The sequence below is a fragment of the Mytilus galloprovincialis genome, chromosome 14, assembly GCF_965363235.1.
Source record: "Mytilus galloprovincialis chromosome 14, xbMytGall1.hap1.1, whole genome shotgun sequence".
Lineage (NCBI taxonomy): Eukaryota > Metazoa > Mollusca > Bivalvia > Mytilida > Mytilidae > Mytilus > Mytilus galloprovincialis.
Window position 1 is genome coordinate 41,116,134 of NC_134851.1, and position 16,069 is coordinate 41,132,202.

The 16,069-nt window shown below is 33.6% G+C and overlaps 1 long non-coding RNA gene across 1 annotated transcript; it reads right to left on the reverse strand.

The window, feature by feature from the left end:
* Positions 1 to 8,049: 8,049 nt before the first annotated feature.
* LOC143059003 (uncharacterized) lies at positions 8,050 to 15,073 on the reverse strand. The gene is made up of 4 exons (XR_012973330.1): positions 14,904 to 15,073; positions 12,167 to 12,264; positions 9,675 to 9,751; positions 8,050 to 8,401 (listed from the first exon to the last, which is right to left on the reverse strand). It is a non-coding gene; the product is annotated as an uncharacterized LOC143059003 (long non-coding RNA).
* Positions 15,074 to 16,069: the final 996 nt, after the last annotated feature.

Genomic DNA, 16,069 nt, shown 5'->3' on the forward strand with positions numbered 1-16,069 from the left:
ATACACATAGTTAATTTTCCGGCATTTGATGTCTTATCCTGGACGAAAAAAGTCTCAATTAAGCCAATAGCTGTTGCTGTATCTCAGCCTCATTATAATGCAACCAATCATAATCTATACGTGATAAGTAATATGTTCAAGATGGCGTGTATTTCGACTGAAACTAATAGCTCCACACCGTTATGCGAAGCAACAAGACTTACAATGTACTGTGCGTACTTTTCAACGATAGATCTGATACTTAACGTCCGTCGGCAAATGTTACAGACATATAATTTAGAATGTTATATTGTGAACCTTGCTTTGTGCTAGTATGCAAGTTTGCACTGAACCTGATGACATGTCAAAGAGCACGTGTTTGTATCTTGGACTTATTTGAATCCTGATTTGACCTGGCTTTGGGAACTAGCCCATAAAAAATAAAAAATAAAAACTGTATTAAAAAATTTTGTTTGACCTGTCCAGGAATTAAACATTTAACCTCTTAACCTTCTTGGCACACCGAACTAGGAGACTATTTTGACAGAATGTACAATCAAAATACATTTGCACACTCCAGTGACTGATTCTAGAGGGACAATTTTATGTGAATTCTTAATTTATTCACCATCACTACCGTCATTTCTAATGCTGATCTAGTGGACAGTCATTTTAAATTATAAGTTTAAACAGATTTGTTTATAGTGGACTGGGAAACAAGTTATTACAACTTAAGTAATATTAATCCCTTTCAATAATTGCGGGTGCGAGTGCTGCCTTGTAGCGGCATTAGCCTGCTCTTTTTCGAAATATACAAGGGTGTATTTAACGTGCAAGAGGTATTGGCTCTCTCTTAAGCCATTTATCGTCCCCTTCCGACAGACTATCATCGTTTCCTCCAGACCATACTCGCAATTGGTGTCAAGGGAGAGCTAAAAAGTCAGACCCTGAAATTTTATCCCCGGAGCGAGAATCAAACCAGGAACCTTTGCTTTTGTAGTCCGATGCACCTTTTTTTCTCTTGATAAAATGTAATTCAAATATATACGATGAAAATGTAATAGACAGTACCTGGTGTCACAAGCAGACAGTTACATATCAACTAAAAAGATAAAAGTAGTGAGAGATGTACTTTCTTAACAATGTTTCAAATAGTCTACTAAATTGAGTTGAAATTGGGAATCAAACAATATAAAATTTCTTCTTTTATAGACACTAAATCTTGCTATACTCATAATGAAATTAGCGAAATAAAAATTAAAATCGTTACTTCTCTTCAAAAAACCCACAAGCATCGCTTGGTCGAAATCAGGCGTATTGACAAAGGTATCATCAAAATTACACATAAAACTGCAATAACCACTACACCACAGCTCTGCTTTTATGAATCTTTAATATTGATTCCTTCATAACAGTTTGACGACTTGAAGATCAAATACAATGTACTTTTTAGTAAATTTAAACTTGTAAACTTCAATGATGACTTAGCGAATTATTATGACTTTTTATGTCATTGTAATTTTATTTATCTAAAAAAATATAAAAATTCAGGACACGGCACGACATTTATATTTATCTATGAGGTCTTTTGTTAAAGTTTTCCCTTGTATTATTTGAAATACTTTTGAGTAAAATTGAACTTGTAAAAAATATTGATGACTCAGCAAATTATTACGACTTTTTATGTTATTATAATATCGTTCATCTAAATAAATATCAAAAAAAACAGGACACGGCACAACATCTATATTTATCTATAAGGCCTTTTATTAAATGTGTCCCTTTTATAATTTGAAATACAAACAAGTACTTGTGCAAATGGCATTAAACATGATAGATTTTTCACATAAAGTTTATTTCCTTTATAAATAAAAAAGTAACTGATTTTTGTGTTTTGGTCAATTTTACATTTTTTGACATGGCATGGCATTGTCGGTTTGTTTTTGATTTTAGTGTTTGAATATCCTTTTGGTATTTTTCGCCTTTCTATTTGAAATATTGATTTCTTATTGACAAATATAATTCATTTTCTTCTTTTATGTGATTGTTAAAAGTTAATTTGTATCATTTAGAATCAGACGACTTTTCAGACTCTTTGAATCAAAGCATTATTATTGAAAAGTGGTTGTCTTCCGTAACAAGAAAGTTTTTGCATAAGTGCGATTTAATCAAAAACTACTCTTAACTTCTAGACTTCTTTTCGAATAATCAAAATATTCATTTGGATTCAACATAGAAGCCAGCCATACAATGATGGTCGACCATGTATATTATTATGAATATATTCATCACCGGCATAAGAGGAATGGACGCGCACAAATACCGAATAGCCTTTTTTAATGTTAGCCACAACGTTCCCACTAACAGAACCATCATCGTCATTTTTTGGCCGGAGGAAGGTGGTCCTATACTCGGCGTTGTTTATCATGAGTTTGGTAGAATGTTCCCCGGAATAAACTCGGGTTACCCATATGAACACATAAATCCCACTCGTTATTGCAGTGACGATTCCAGTCAGGTAGTTGTACCCATTTCCTACATTGGTAACAGGGACGTCGTATATAAACTCATCATAGATACCAGGACTACATTTTTTATATACGCCAGACGCGCGTTTCGTCTAAAAAAATACTCATCAGTGACGCTTCAATCCAAAAAAGTAAAAAAGGCCAAATAAAGTACGAAGTTGAAGAGCGTTCAGGACCAAAATTCCTAAACGTTTTGCCAAATCCAGCTAAGGTAATCTATGCCTGAGGTAGAAAAGCTTAAGTATTTCAAAATATCTAAATGACTTTTTTAATGTAAGATGGGCACTAGGTAATTTTCTGGTTTTAACATGTAGGAATAGAACGCGACAAATCCATCGCTGTCTATGTTATCTATTAATAAAAGTAGACGCTCTGAAAAATGAAAGACGTGTAGTTAATACAAGCAAGTGTATGATTTACCTCGTACACTATCAATGTATCATTCGAGTATGCGGTCAACAGCCCAAAATTATCATTAAAAACATATAACTAGGCATTCTGGCTTACTTAGCAATAGTTATGTGAGGATTTACGAAAACACTGTTGATAAACACCTGTCCGCATCAAAACTAAACAAAATACAAACCGTATTATAATGTTACTTTTTAGTTATTTTGAATATCATTAAGGCTTCCCTCCTTGTCAATTGTTACAATTATTCTGAGGGTGAACAATAACAAAGATCACAAAAACAAATCCCTAGTTAAGCCCGAGTTATGCCTCTTTGTGCGACGAATATCATATTTTAAACTAAAACTAACAAAAATATTAAAATCACACAATTTAAAATCTTCATAGTACCAATATATAGTGTTTGTTTTTTAATTTTGATTCGGCTTATAAATAATTTTATGATGTACTTTTACAGACATCTAGTTTTAAGTCTTGAATCGACAGTTACATCCCATATCAAAATATCAAAAATGAAGGTGTTCAAACCTTACCTTTCCGCAAAAATGCATTTATTCTAGGATTAATCATTTATTTGGCCAATCCATTTAGGTCGGGAATACGAACACGTTGTTGCTGAACGAAATTTTGTCTAATTTCTGAACGGTCTCGCATTATTTTAACATTTCTTCATACATTATTTTTAAATTAATTCCGTCGTTTTCCAGGTTTCCGTAAACATAGCTTATTGTAAGACAAAGACAAACAAAACTGAGACATATCGAGCGAATCATTTTCTATAGAAAATATTGGGAGTAAAATCTGACCGTATTTATCTCTCTTAAAATGTTTCGATGAGAATCAACCTTGTAAATGAACTTTAATTCATATCTCTAGTTTTCAGTTAAGGGGCACAGAAAAATTCTTCTCAAGATATTGAAAATAGAAATAATATTAATGAAACAGGACAATGGCTAAAGTCCTCAACCTCCAAAGATGAATAAAAGGATATGTGGGAGATACCGTATAGCGGGAAATTTTTGCGGGAGAAAATTTCGTGATTTTCATTGAATAAGGTATACAAAATATTTTGGCGGTTATAAATTTGGAGGATTTAAACTTTTATCAATAATTTTACATGTGCGCTTTTAAATTGGCGGAATTCATTTTGGCGATTTTGTTCTTTCTGCGAAAAATAAGAGAAAATAACCCGCTTTACGGTACGTCCAAACATGAAAATGATTGCCTCCCTTGTCCATGGGACAGCAACCGAACAAAGAAAATAACTACAAAATGTAAGACAAGAACTATATCTGTGATAGTCTCAAACAATGAAAGGTGTAAATATGTCATTACGTCAAGCTCTGAGTTGTCCGAGTCTATACAAGAAAACATTTAAAACTACGTATTAAGGAGCTACCGTTTGTATTACTGGGAGAGGGGATGGTGGGGCTTGGATAAAAAAAAAATTGTCCTGCATTTGTTTAGTTGTAATCTCTGTCCTGCGTTTTAATTTATCACTCTATTTGGTCTAGTTTTTTAGTATAGTTTTCTGATTTGTTTACATAACATGACACCCTGCCTTATTTTTTCTCAAAAATCATGTCCTGCCTTTTTTCTCTCATCCTAACTCCCCCTCCTCCACCTTTGAAAACCAAATGCTAGCTATCTAATGCAAAAGAAGATGAGTTAGACCACCCACATGGATATTTCAGACACCCGAATGTTCTTCATATTAAAATATTTGTCCTCTCACTCTCGAATCGCAACATGCTTAATATATTACATAGTCATATGTTCATTTCTGAAAGAGAAAATTTTTGCCTCCCTTGACTGACTGCAATCTTGTATGGGGAATAATGTATATAGGCAATCCTTTTGTTTTAATGTCTATGTTTCGTGGATTTTACATCAACAATGAAATACTGTGGATACCTTATTATTCGTGGGATACCATTTTTCGTGCATTTCGTTGGTGTGGGTGACACCATGAAACGAAATTTTCAACCAATGACAGATTTCCTATAGGCTTGTATGCAAACTTTGGCAAAACCACGAAATTAGATATTCATGTAAATGTAAGGTGTCCTAAATCCACGAAAATAAATGATTCCGAAGTATTGTGAATCAAATGCCATTTTAACGTTCATCCAATCTGATGTTAAATAAAAGGGCTTGTTTTCTTCATTATAGGATTTTACTCAACTCACAAATAACAACCTAATAAATGAAAACTTTCACAATCGCAATGAGAACCACTTCGTTCATTTTGAACACATGAACATTTTCATTTTTTTGTAAACAGACTACAACTTACACCCTAAGTAAATTAGTATCTAGGTGCCTGTACAAGTCACCCTATACCATTTGGTTTCAGGTTTAAACTTTAGAATATAAAAAAGGGCAATATTTGAACGCTTTTCTTTGGTATATTGTTTTTTCTTTATAGTAGTGCATTAGGTTTTTCAAATGCCAGTTTCCACTTTGTTAATTACACATATGAATGAAATATATCATTTCGATTGTTTTTGTGAAATTTGATAAAAGGCCAGATAATTAAGTAAGGGATATAAGCCAATAACAGTTTATTATTTTCAATATTATACAGAATGGATTGTTAGATGCTTATATCTTACTTAAAGCATTGTTTAACACGTCGAAATAGGTAAAACAAAAGAAAAAGCAAGGAAAGACTGAAATAGGTAAAACAACAGAAAAGGCAAGGAAAGACTGAAATAGGTAAAACAAAAGCAAACGCAAGGAAAGACTTATTTTCATCAAGTATGAAAATTGTTTTGTGAATAAACTATCTTTACATTAAAAATATCCTACAAGTTGGTCCCTTTAAACAGTAGCTCAACTCAAAACAATAGAAAAAAAGAAAGTACAGCTGTGGTAAACAACATGTATTGCCACCTGAAGAATAAGACACAATCTATGCGTATCATGAGTTTTGCGTGCTCAAGGACTTCTCATATTCTCCGTTTAAAGTTTCCGTCAATAACTTTACATGCGTTTTGTGTTTCAAAATGGGTAAAATGATGAAAATATATTCTTAAAGCAAAAACGAAGAAAGAGATGTCGTTATTAGTGATTTTGTCTCTTCTTCTCGTCTTCACTCTTACATCCTCGCTCTCTCTCAGCCAGCCTCATATTCTCTCATCCCCACACTCCCACTCTCCCACTCTCGCTACCCCTCCCTCCCACTCTCGCGCAATCTCTCGCTTTCTCCCACTATCGCTCTCTACCAATCTCGCTCTCTCCCACTCTCGCTCTCTCGCAGTATCACTCTGTCCCACTCAAACACTCTAACACTCTCATATTTTGGCTCACTAGCTCTGTACCACTCTCCTAATTTTTTGCTCTCTAGCTTTGTCCCACTCTCTCCCACTCTCGCTTCCTCACAATCTCTGTTGCCTACCTACTCTTTGGTTCCCTTCTTAGAATCTGATGTAATGGATATGTCCTTGCACAATTAACAGCCAAACAAGAGATACATAATAGCGGTGTCTGGTACAGGCAGTGCTTATGTTCTGCTCCGTCAAGACTTTGAATGAACAAGTCCCTCTAATCAGGAGAACACCGCTGCCTACCTGTATCCGATCGGCATCTCACCTTCAGTTAAACTTCATTAGGAGAGGAGCTAAACATTACATTGGACGTGAAACATTTTATATCTATACAAATTTTGTATGCTGTGGTATTTTTCCAATTAATTCCTTGCAGTTTAACCTTCATAAAGGATCTGAATAATATTTTGCTATAATTTGTAAAATGGTTGTTAACCATTCTATTCACCTTTTGAGTGTAATTGGCTTAAGATGTCTCAATTGTTTAATAATTTAGAAAATTACAACTAGACATATTAAGGGGTGATAACTATAATTGATTTATTTTTTATTTCAAATGAATTGAGAACGTGTTACGTGTAATCAACCTCTCCTACCGGGTTCGAACTGGTTCCTTGATAGAAATTAGTCAAAAACCATCCACTGTCCTGACAGCTAATCGGTCTTTCATAGTGATAATGTCTTCCGATTGGACTTAGTTTGCTAGATGTTTGTTAAAATCTCGACAGGCCAATAGAATGTATGTCATTTCGTATGGCCATATGAATCCTAATTGGTAACTTGTCATTTTAATGAGTGTCATCAATTGACCTAGAGTTCCCAACCGTTCACAAACCTTTCCATAGCAGCTGATCATGAGTTCATCCCTGTTTTTTTTGTTTTGTTTTGTTTTGTTGTGTTGTTTTTATTTGTTTTTTTTTTTTTGGGGGGGGGGGGAGTTATTTACGATGTTGTTTGTAGTGCTTTGTCGACAATTATGTGTCTCCTCGTCTTAAGACTGTTATTGTTTGTCTACGTAGAAGTCTGTCTTTCGTCAACATATTCATCATCTAATATTGTATTTGCACTATGGTACATGTGTTTCCCCCCTTTATCGTCATTTATGTTCTTCTGGTATAATGATAAAAAAAAGCAGAACTTTTAATCAAACAGACGCAGTACTCAATATTACAGAACCATATATTAAACAGACGCATTATTCAACATTACAGAACAGACGCAATCAATGCTAAACATAATACAACTAAAGAAACAAACAAAACACTTTCAATTTTAATGTCTTTAATAATTTTGAGTCCCAATACAGAACGATCTTATTGGTGATTGATTTAAAACCTATCATCCTTCTACATCAAACTGTGGCTTCATCACTTTTTACCACAGTTTTCATTTATTGATAACATGATAGCTTTAAAAAATGAAAAATATGAACGGTGTACTGGACTTTTTAATGAACATTTCATAAATTTTACTTTCAGCTTTAATGACGAATATTTTCGTCTTGCTCAGATTTTAAACTAAATCTAGTTTTGTATAATGTAGTGGTTGTTCCTTAAATTTATCGCCAACTTATTTCTCTACTACTGTAAATTTAGAAATTATTGCGTGCATTTATTATTGCGATTTTGTCATTTTAGACTTAAATGCGATTTTAATTTTCACGATTTTGAGAAAAATCCTGTTAAATTCATATAAAATATTTCAAAATGCGACTTTAAATTTCACTACTCAGTCGCATTTTTCGCAATAATAAAAACCACGCATTAATTTCTGAATTTACAGTATAATTAACTGAATATTTTTTTAAGGTAAAGATATTCACGGATAAATTGATATTTTATTTTTTTCCTATTTTTGTCTACTTTATTTTAAAATACTATTTTATCATTTATCAAAATAATTTATTTCCCCATAACCTTCAACTAATTTATTTAAAACACAATTATTGCCTTGTATCGTAAAGTTTCAGTTTAGCATAAAAAGATTAAAATATTCAATTTCCTGTTGTTGTTTTTTTTTATTAAGAATTCCACTTTTTTATGTCCGTCTTTTTAATCACATCCCGGTTTAACAAATGACACAACTAGCTTTCCTGCACGTTGATAATTCTTTTGGTTCCATGCCACGATCAGCTTGCCGTATAACCTCAATCAGCTGAAAAATAAAAAAATTATAAGTCGTATTTCAGCAATTTATTGATAAAGAGAGGCACACATGTCAAAGGGATATTCAATCTTAAAAGTCAAAAACAAACTATAACCATACTATGGCAAAACAACAACACAAAGACCGTACACAAAACATTTTAACATAGAAAAAAAAGACAGCAAGAACTCCATAAAAAACGGAGGGGATCTCATTCTTGTGCTCTGAAATGATGGTTTCGTCCTGCTCAATGTCCGACTACCGTAACTGAGGTTTTTTTTGTTGCTTTATTCAAATTGCAATAAGGTGCACTCGACTCCAATTCTAACTGACTAGGATTGCCAGTTTTTCTATCGAAGGTCGGTGGGTTTTTTTGCGGACACTCTGGCTTTCTCCACAAATAAAAACTGGCCTCCACAAAATAGCCAAGTGGTGCTTAAAAGTGGTGTTAAAACACAGAAAATGAAATCAAATTGCAATGCATGCATCAGTTGAATGGTTTATATCATCTCACCTACAATCTTTATAAACTAATATCTACTTGTTAATTGTTCAGCTACCGTTCAACTGTTTGTGTATAGACTGGTGGATATGTTTAAAGAGGGAACGTTACTTGTGAAACGAAAAGCAACCTTGAATAACTGCCGCTATGCGTCTTCTTTGTATGCACATAATGTATTTAGTCACGTTTTTCTATGTGTGACAATTTTTTCGTCTGTGGCCTTCTAATCGGTCTATTCCTATAGGAGACAGTGACCATTGAAATCCATTTATTTTCTGTGACAATCAAAATTATTTCTGGTTGTTTTTTTGCTATCCCATCCACTTATATGTCCATGGCTAACAAGTATCACTTAAGCTAGCTTAGTAAATCGGGAATTGGAATGAAAAAGACTGTATATGGCCAAGTGCCTAAAATCTTCAGTAATCTACAGGACATTTGCAAGTGGAGCAGGATTTGCTTACTCTTCCGAAGCGCCTGCGACCATCCCGGTTATTGCATGTATTCGTGTTGCTCGGTTTTCGGTTTTCTCTGTTGTGAATAACAAGTACTGTTAGTCTCACTCTATTCATCGTTTTTCGTTATTGAATATCTCTTGTATATTTTGACTCTCTTTTACATGACTTTAGTTCCTAATTCTATCGGTTTACCTATATTCAGTTTTTTATTTATATCTAAGGCCACCAAATATTTTAATCATACGGACCAGTGAAGTCCAACGCTAAAGATTATTTAACACAAACTTGGACTACTAAACATGATAAAAGAAATCTAACTTACATCCTCTTCGATTGGCCAACCTTTCAACTTCAGTTTAGAAAAAACCTCTTTATCATTGATCGTAATTTCAAATGCAGCTTAAGAAAAATATATATATATATGTATCATGTGTATAAATATAGAGTATTACATTGATACACGACGTGAGTTATCGGATTTATCCAATCGTGATACATGTAGATAAATTATCAAATTTAAAGTCCTCTCCGAGGCTCGGACTGAAAAATTTATAATAAAACTATCGAGATTTGATAAATCCGATAATCCACACTTTACTATCTTATGCTAAGTTTCTCTTATGATTAAAAGATAAAATTTCTAAACTAAAAATCCCCTTCGAGTGCCTTGTACTTTCCACGAAGTTGTCAATTGCTATTAGAACATTTTGATAATATCAGGTAGCTGAGAAAGGTTGTGACCATTTCACTCGGCCAATCATCATCTGAGATCACAGGCAACAATACATTGATTAAATTGTTTTGTACAATGGTTCCGAAAGGGATATATTTCCATAGAATTAGAGGGATAAGATGTGTTATGTTTGCCAGTGAAACTCCTCTCCACCAGAGACTAAGGTAACTGACATAAAATTCGAGGTTTACAATTATAGGTCACAATACAGCCTTCAGACAATGAATAAAACCCATATACTACATAGTTATCTATAAACAGGCCAATAGATGGCAAACGTATAAACATTCAAGCGTGAAAATTAAACTTACTATAGGGTTATTTTCAAGACAATGAACGAAAAACCCAATATGATATACTGCATTATATTGAAGTTATGGGTACAGATGATAGTAAATTAATTCTAAAAATCCTTCGCTATTCATCTTACTCAATATTTCTCTTTGATCTCTCTCGAAGATGAGGGTCGTTTTCCCTGGCATTTATTTCAAACTTTAATTCGGATTATAATATTGTCATTTATAGAATAACAAATTATTTTCCCTTAGGATTTCTATCTTTTCATTTGAAACAAATAAATTATGATATGTGGGAAAAAGTATAAAATTACATCTATCAGGAACCGCTTCTATTTTAAAAGACACAAGTTCTTATTGTCTTTTGTTTGAAAATGTTTGATAAACTAATTCGAAAAGTACAAGAAAGGGATAAATATTTAAAAATGCTTCAAAAACTAGAAAGAAAATTGCACTTGTCTTGTTATAGGATGTACAAGTACGCTGCCAGTTACGTCTGGTTGGAAAACGAAGATTATCTGTTATTTATAATATTCGACCAAAATTGCAAAATTGATTGATTGATTGTTGGTTGCTTAACGTTCAGTAGCAAATATTTCATGCATATTCAGGACGAAAACAAGTTCACAATAAATACAATAGGTAGGTCTTGTCACAAGAGAGGCCATCTGGGATGATGGTCGGGGAAATTTGGACTGCCACTGGAAAATGAGGGTATACTGGATAGGGACAGAAATTTTGCCTTGCAACAGGCCACCTACGGACCCCTCAAAGAGTTGTTGCAAGGGTTCGAAACGTGCAAATACTGTGGCACTCTCTTTACACGAGGCATCCGATGCAAAATTGCAAAACATTTGATAATTGATCTAATACTTAATTCATGTACTTCCAAGATAAACTTGAAATATTTGTCAATGGACAACAAGAAATTTTGTCGTCAACAAATAATGTAAAACGGTATCGGTTCTTATTTTGTACTGTTACACCAATGTCCCAGGTTAGGGAGAGGGTTGAGTGCTCATAAACATGATTCATTTTTTTACATAAATAAGGCCGTTAGTTTTCTCGTTTGAATTGTTTTACATTGTCATTTCGGGGTTGACTATGCGGTATGGGCTTTGCTCATTGTTGAAGGCCGTACGATGACTTATAGTTGTTAATTTCTGTGTCATTTTGGTCTCATGTTGACAGTTGTCTCATCGGCAACCATACCACATCTTCTTTTTGATATTAACCCCGTTATAATGTTCAAGTGCATGTCACAAGCCAGCAGTTTCCGGTTCAGCGGTTGTTGTTGGTTGGTTTCTGTATTTTATAGTTTACGTCGTTATCATTCTAGTTTACAGTAAGTTTATTATGTCTGCACCAACGGAATATCTCGTCTCGCAAAAAAAAAAAAGATAAAGGAGAACGCCTTTAAGCAATTTGTTTACATCTACAAGTATTTATCAATATTTGACAGAACAAAACCGAAAATATCAAGACACCTTTTGTGTAAAATTCCAAGGTTTGTTGCTTAGGTCTAGGATTTTGTCTTGCACTTCACATCTCCGGATATTGCATTATTGTAAATCTAAGGTAAAGTGAAACCTTTCTGAACCCAACCGCTTCGGGACTTGAGATTGTGTTCGGTTCTGGTAAAAGTTTGGTTTTATAATCAGGTTCATTACAAATAAAACTTTATATGACTTGACTTAAAACATAGTCTGGTTAAGACAGGTTTCATTGTATATAATTTTTGTCATATATATTTTCCTATATTTCTATATTGTAAACTATACGTACTTCTGCGACCCTTTGACCCTACGACGTCAGCACCAGGTACCTCGGCAAGGATGCGTCCACGAAGCGCCTCATACTTGCCTGCATAACCTCACCCGCTACTGTAAAATATATGAAATGAGATGTTAACATACATGTTTTCATAAGTATTTTTAAAATGGAGATACAAAAATCTCATTGTTGTCAGTGCATAAAGTTAATGAATAACATAAGGAAATCATTACTTTTTTAATCAAAAAAAAAAACTGGCAATACTTTTATATGCATTCGCAAAATATTACTTCCTTGCATTGTTTTCAGGATAAATTTAAGATTAGGAATCATAAATCAAATTAAATAAGAATTAGAAAATAAAGATATTTTATAGATGACACTTAAAGTAACAGCACTGCATTTTCCATAAATATGTGGTTCATTTCAATGAACGATTGATTGACCAGTGGCAAATATTTCGTGCATGTTCAGGACGAAAGTAAATTACCAATGAATAAGTCATGTAGTATATGCGAATCGCGATGAAATGCGGGACATTTGGACTTCCACTGGAACAAGAGGGTGTTCTTGTAACCAACTTATTTTCGCGGATACTTTTTTTTTCGCGTTGAGATCTTTCAAGTTCACAACGCAACGGTTTAATTTGACGATTTTCAAACTACTTGATGAAGCCAAATAATGAAAGATCCTTTTTTTACATATTCGCGGCGATTAATATACGAGTAACGATTTTACTGACGAACGTCAGGAGAATAAATCGCTAGCTGAAATTATTTGGTTACTGTATTGGATAGAGACATCAATTCAGCCACGCAACAGGCTACCTTAGGGTCCCTCAGAGTTGTAAAACGGTTCATACTATATACAAGAGCCAGCGGATTTAACTTTTCAAGATCTTTCAATTATTTCTGCTTTACTGCCGGGTGAAGATTGCTAAAATTATTATCAATTTAAGCACTTATTGGCTATTTCGTAGCATCCAGCTGTTTTAATAAGGAGGACAAAAGGGGGGGGGGGTAAATTGAAGAGCACAAACGATCCTCACCATAAAATCCTTGCCGATATAAATTGGAATCGAAAACATCTGCCATGTGCGGATTCACAACCTGAGTGTTCACAGCCTAGTGGTATAGCTTCTAGACCACTTGGTCACCACGATGCCTGATTGTCGGGAGAAGACACAGATATGACAACATGTCTTAACCCCCCCCCTTATGGTGTTCTTATGTCGAATGAAAATAGAAATTTAAAATAAAAAATATAGAATTATTTCCCATTCAGGTTTTATTTGTAAAAATTAAAAAAATATGTATAATTGTTTCAAATACTGAAAATATTTTATAGACTAAACTTTAAGTTCTGCATTTTCTATTTAAATCAGTATGTACTAGATATAAGAAGATGAGGTATGAGTGCCAATGAGACAACTCTATATCCAAGTCACTATTTGTAAAAGTAGCCCATTTTAATGAATTATTGATTAATATATTTTTACGTCCAGTAGCAAATAGTTCATGTATGTTTTGAACGAAGACAAGTTTATACATGTTATAATGCTTTAGAATAGTGATATAGGTTGATCGGGATAATAAAAATGCGAAAAATTCGGACGGCCACTGGAACAAGAGGATATATTTGGATAGAATCAAAATTGAGCCTTGCAATAGGCCCCCAGCAGTTCTACAGTTTCATAACGTGCAGAGAGCGATGCACTATCTATACACGAGGCATCGGATTTTCAATTCCCCATAAAAAGGGGATGCTGTTGTCGCTTTACTGCAGGTCGGAAGATCGATTAATTGATTGTAACCCTGAGAGTGTTCTCATGTCGGGAAACATATAAATTTAAAATATAAAATATAGAATTACTTCCTATTCAGGTATTTTTTGTGAAATTAAAACTTGCTGTGTCATGATTATCTGAATAATCCTTTATATGTTCACAGACCATTTTATAATAGATTCTATAATATGTGTTTAATGTATTATATACCTTTAAAAATTACTTAATTAGAAAAGAAGTCTAGGTCATGCATTATATATCGATATTTATGAAAGTTTTCCATTTGTATATGCTTGTACTTAACACACAAGCCAGATTCGCTATTGATTTTATGATAAATTGATATTTAAGGTAAACATGGTAAACGACTTAAATTTGATAAATAATAATGTTTTTAAAATGTACATAGAATTATTAGAAAATGGAAACGGGTAATGTTTCAAGGAAACAACAGATGCCGCACTTATTTCCGAAACATAGAAATGAATACTCGCATTGATACTATACTTGTTGCTTAATCAAAATAGTAACACACACTTCTTTCTTTATTTATTCAAAAGATACCATTACATAAGCTCTGACATGTTTATCAGTGGTACATTTTGACCTATCAGACGATTTCTTTAAGTATAAACATAATTTTACATGTATTTTTAGAAATGGGACCTACATAATTATATGTTTTAGACCAACATAATTATAGATTCAATGCCAGGTATTATGCACATTGCTTTTTCATTTATCTGTATAAAGGAAGGGAATTATTTTCTATAAAAACTTGGTCAATAACAATAAGGACATATTTGCGTTTGACGTTTAGCAAACACCAATCAATCGATCTACCTAAACTAAATTGAAATTCACCTGAAACTATTTGAATGAAAAAATCAATATCACAGCTGAATCCGTTTAATTTAAAAAAAATCTTAAAACAATAGATGTGAATAAAAAACAATAACATACCAGTACTCTACGTGAACTTTGACGCCCATCTTTATTTTTTCTTTTTAGTTTTCCTGATACACAGATCCTCCTGTGATAGTTGTGGTTATACTTATAACAGGTATAATACAGGTAGATAGTTTGATAAAAATGCTTCGTCATATACTGATTAAATATAGTTGATACAGATCTAAATATGTGACTTATATTTACATAGAAATTATCACAATTCGACCTTGTCGCGGATAGTAATTTTTATTAAGTTGATAATTTTGATTGGTTTATAAATTCGATAGTAATATTTGCATTTTAATCTTAACGAAATTTTGATTACTTTTTCTTGCAAGTATTGAAGATGTATAATTAGAAATAATTATTCAAAAATAGCATTCAAAATTGACAATTTCACTCTTCAATAGACTCATTATTTTCATATAAATCCCCAGTCCCACTAGACCACGATTGCACCACGCTCACCGCGATCTAAAATAAATTTAGATCGTGGTGAGGTCGCGGTATGAGCGGCATGAAAATGTAAATTTTCGTTGCTTTCACGATGCCACTACGTCCTCATTACGCTTCTACAACGATCCCGCTACGATTATACCATGTTCTCACCGCGCTTAATCTGCGACCTTACTACGCTTATCAAGATCTTTCTACGCTCGTCACGTTATCACTACGACCATACCACGAGTTATCCGATTGCAACACGATCTTAATGCGATTATATCACGTTCTTCCCACGATTATACTACGTTCATACCGCGATCGTACTACGTTCTCAGCAATAACATCAACATCGTGTTCCATGTTAAAAATATAATACAGTTCCATTCCTTCTATTTCTGATTAATACGTAGATTTCTCGGAAACAATACAGTCATGCCACCAAAATCTACTAGAACACGTGGGCGTGGTGGCAGGGGTTGATGTAGAGGCAGAGGGAGCTAAGTAACGAATCCTAATCAAGCAGAGATGTCGGACCGTCCAATCCAACCTAAATTACAACCTATTTCATAAAGCTCAAATGACCATATGTTAGTGAACGATAGCAGAGATGACACAGATGTGTCAATAGATATAGAAAGTTGTGGTATGAGTGCCAATGAGACAACTCTCTATTCAAGTAACAGTTTATAAAAGTAAACCATTCTCGTCCAAGGTACGGCCTTCAACATGGAGCC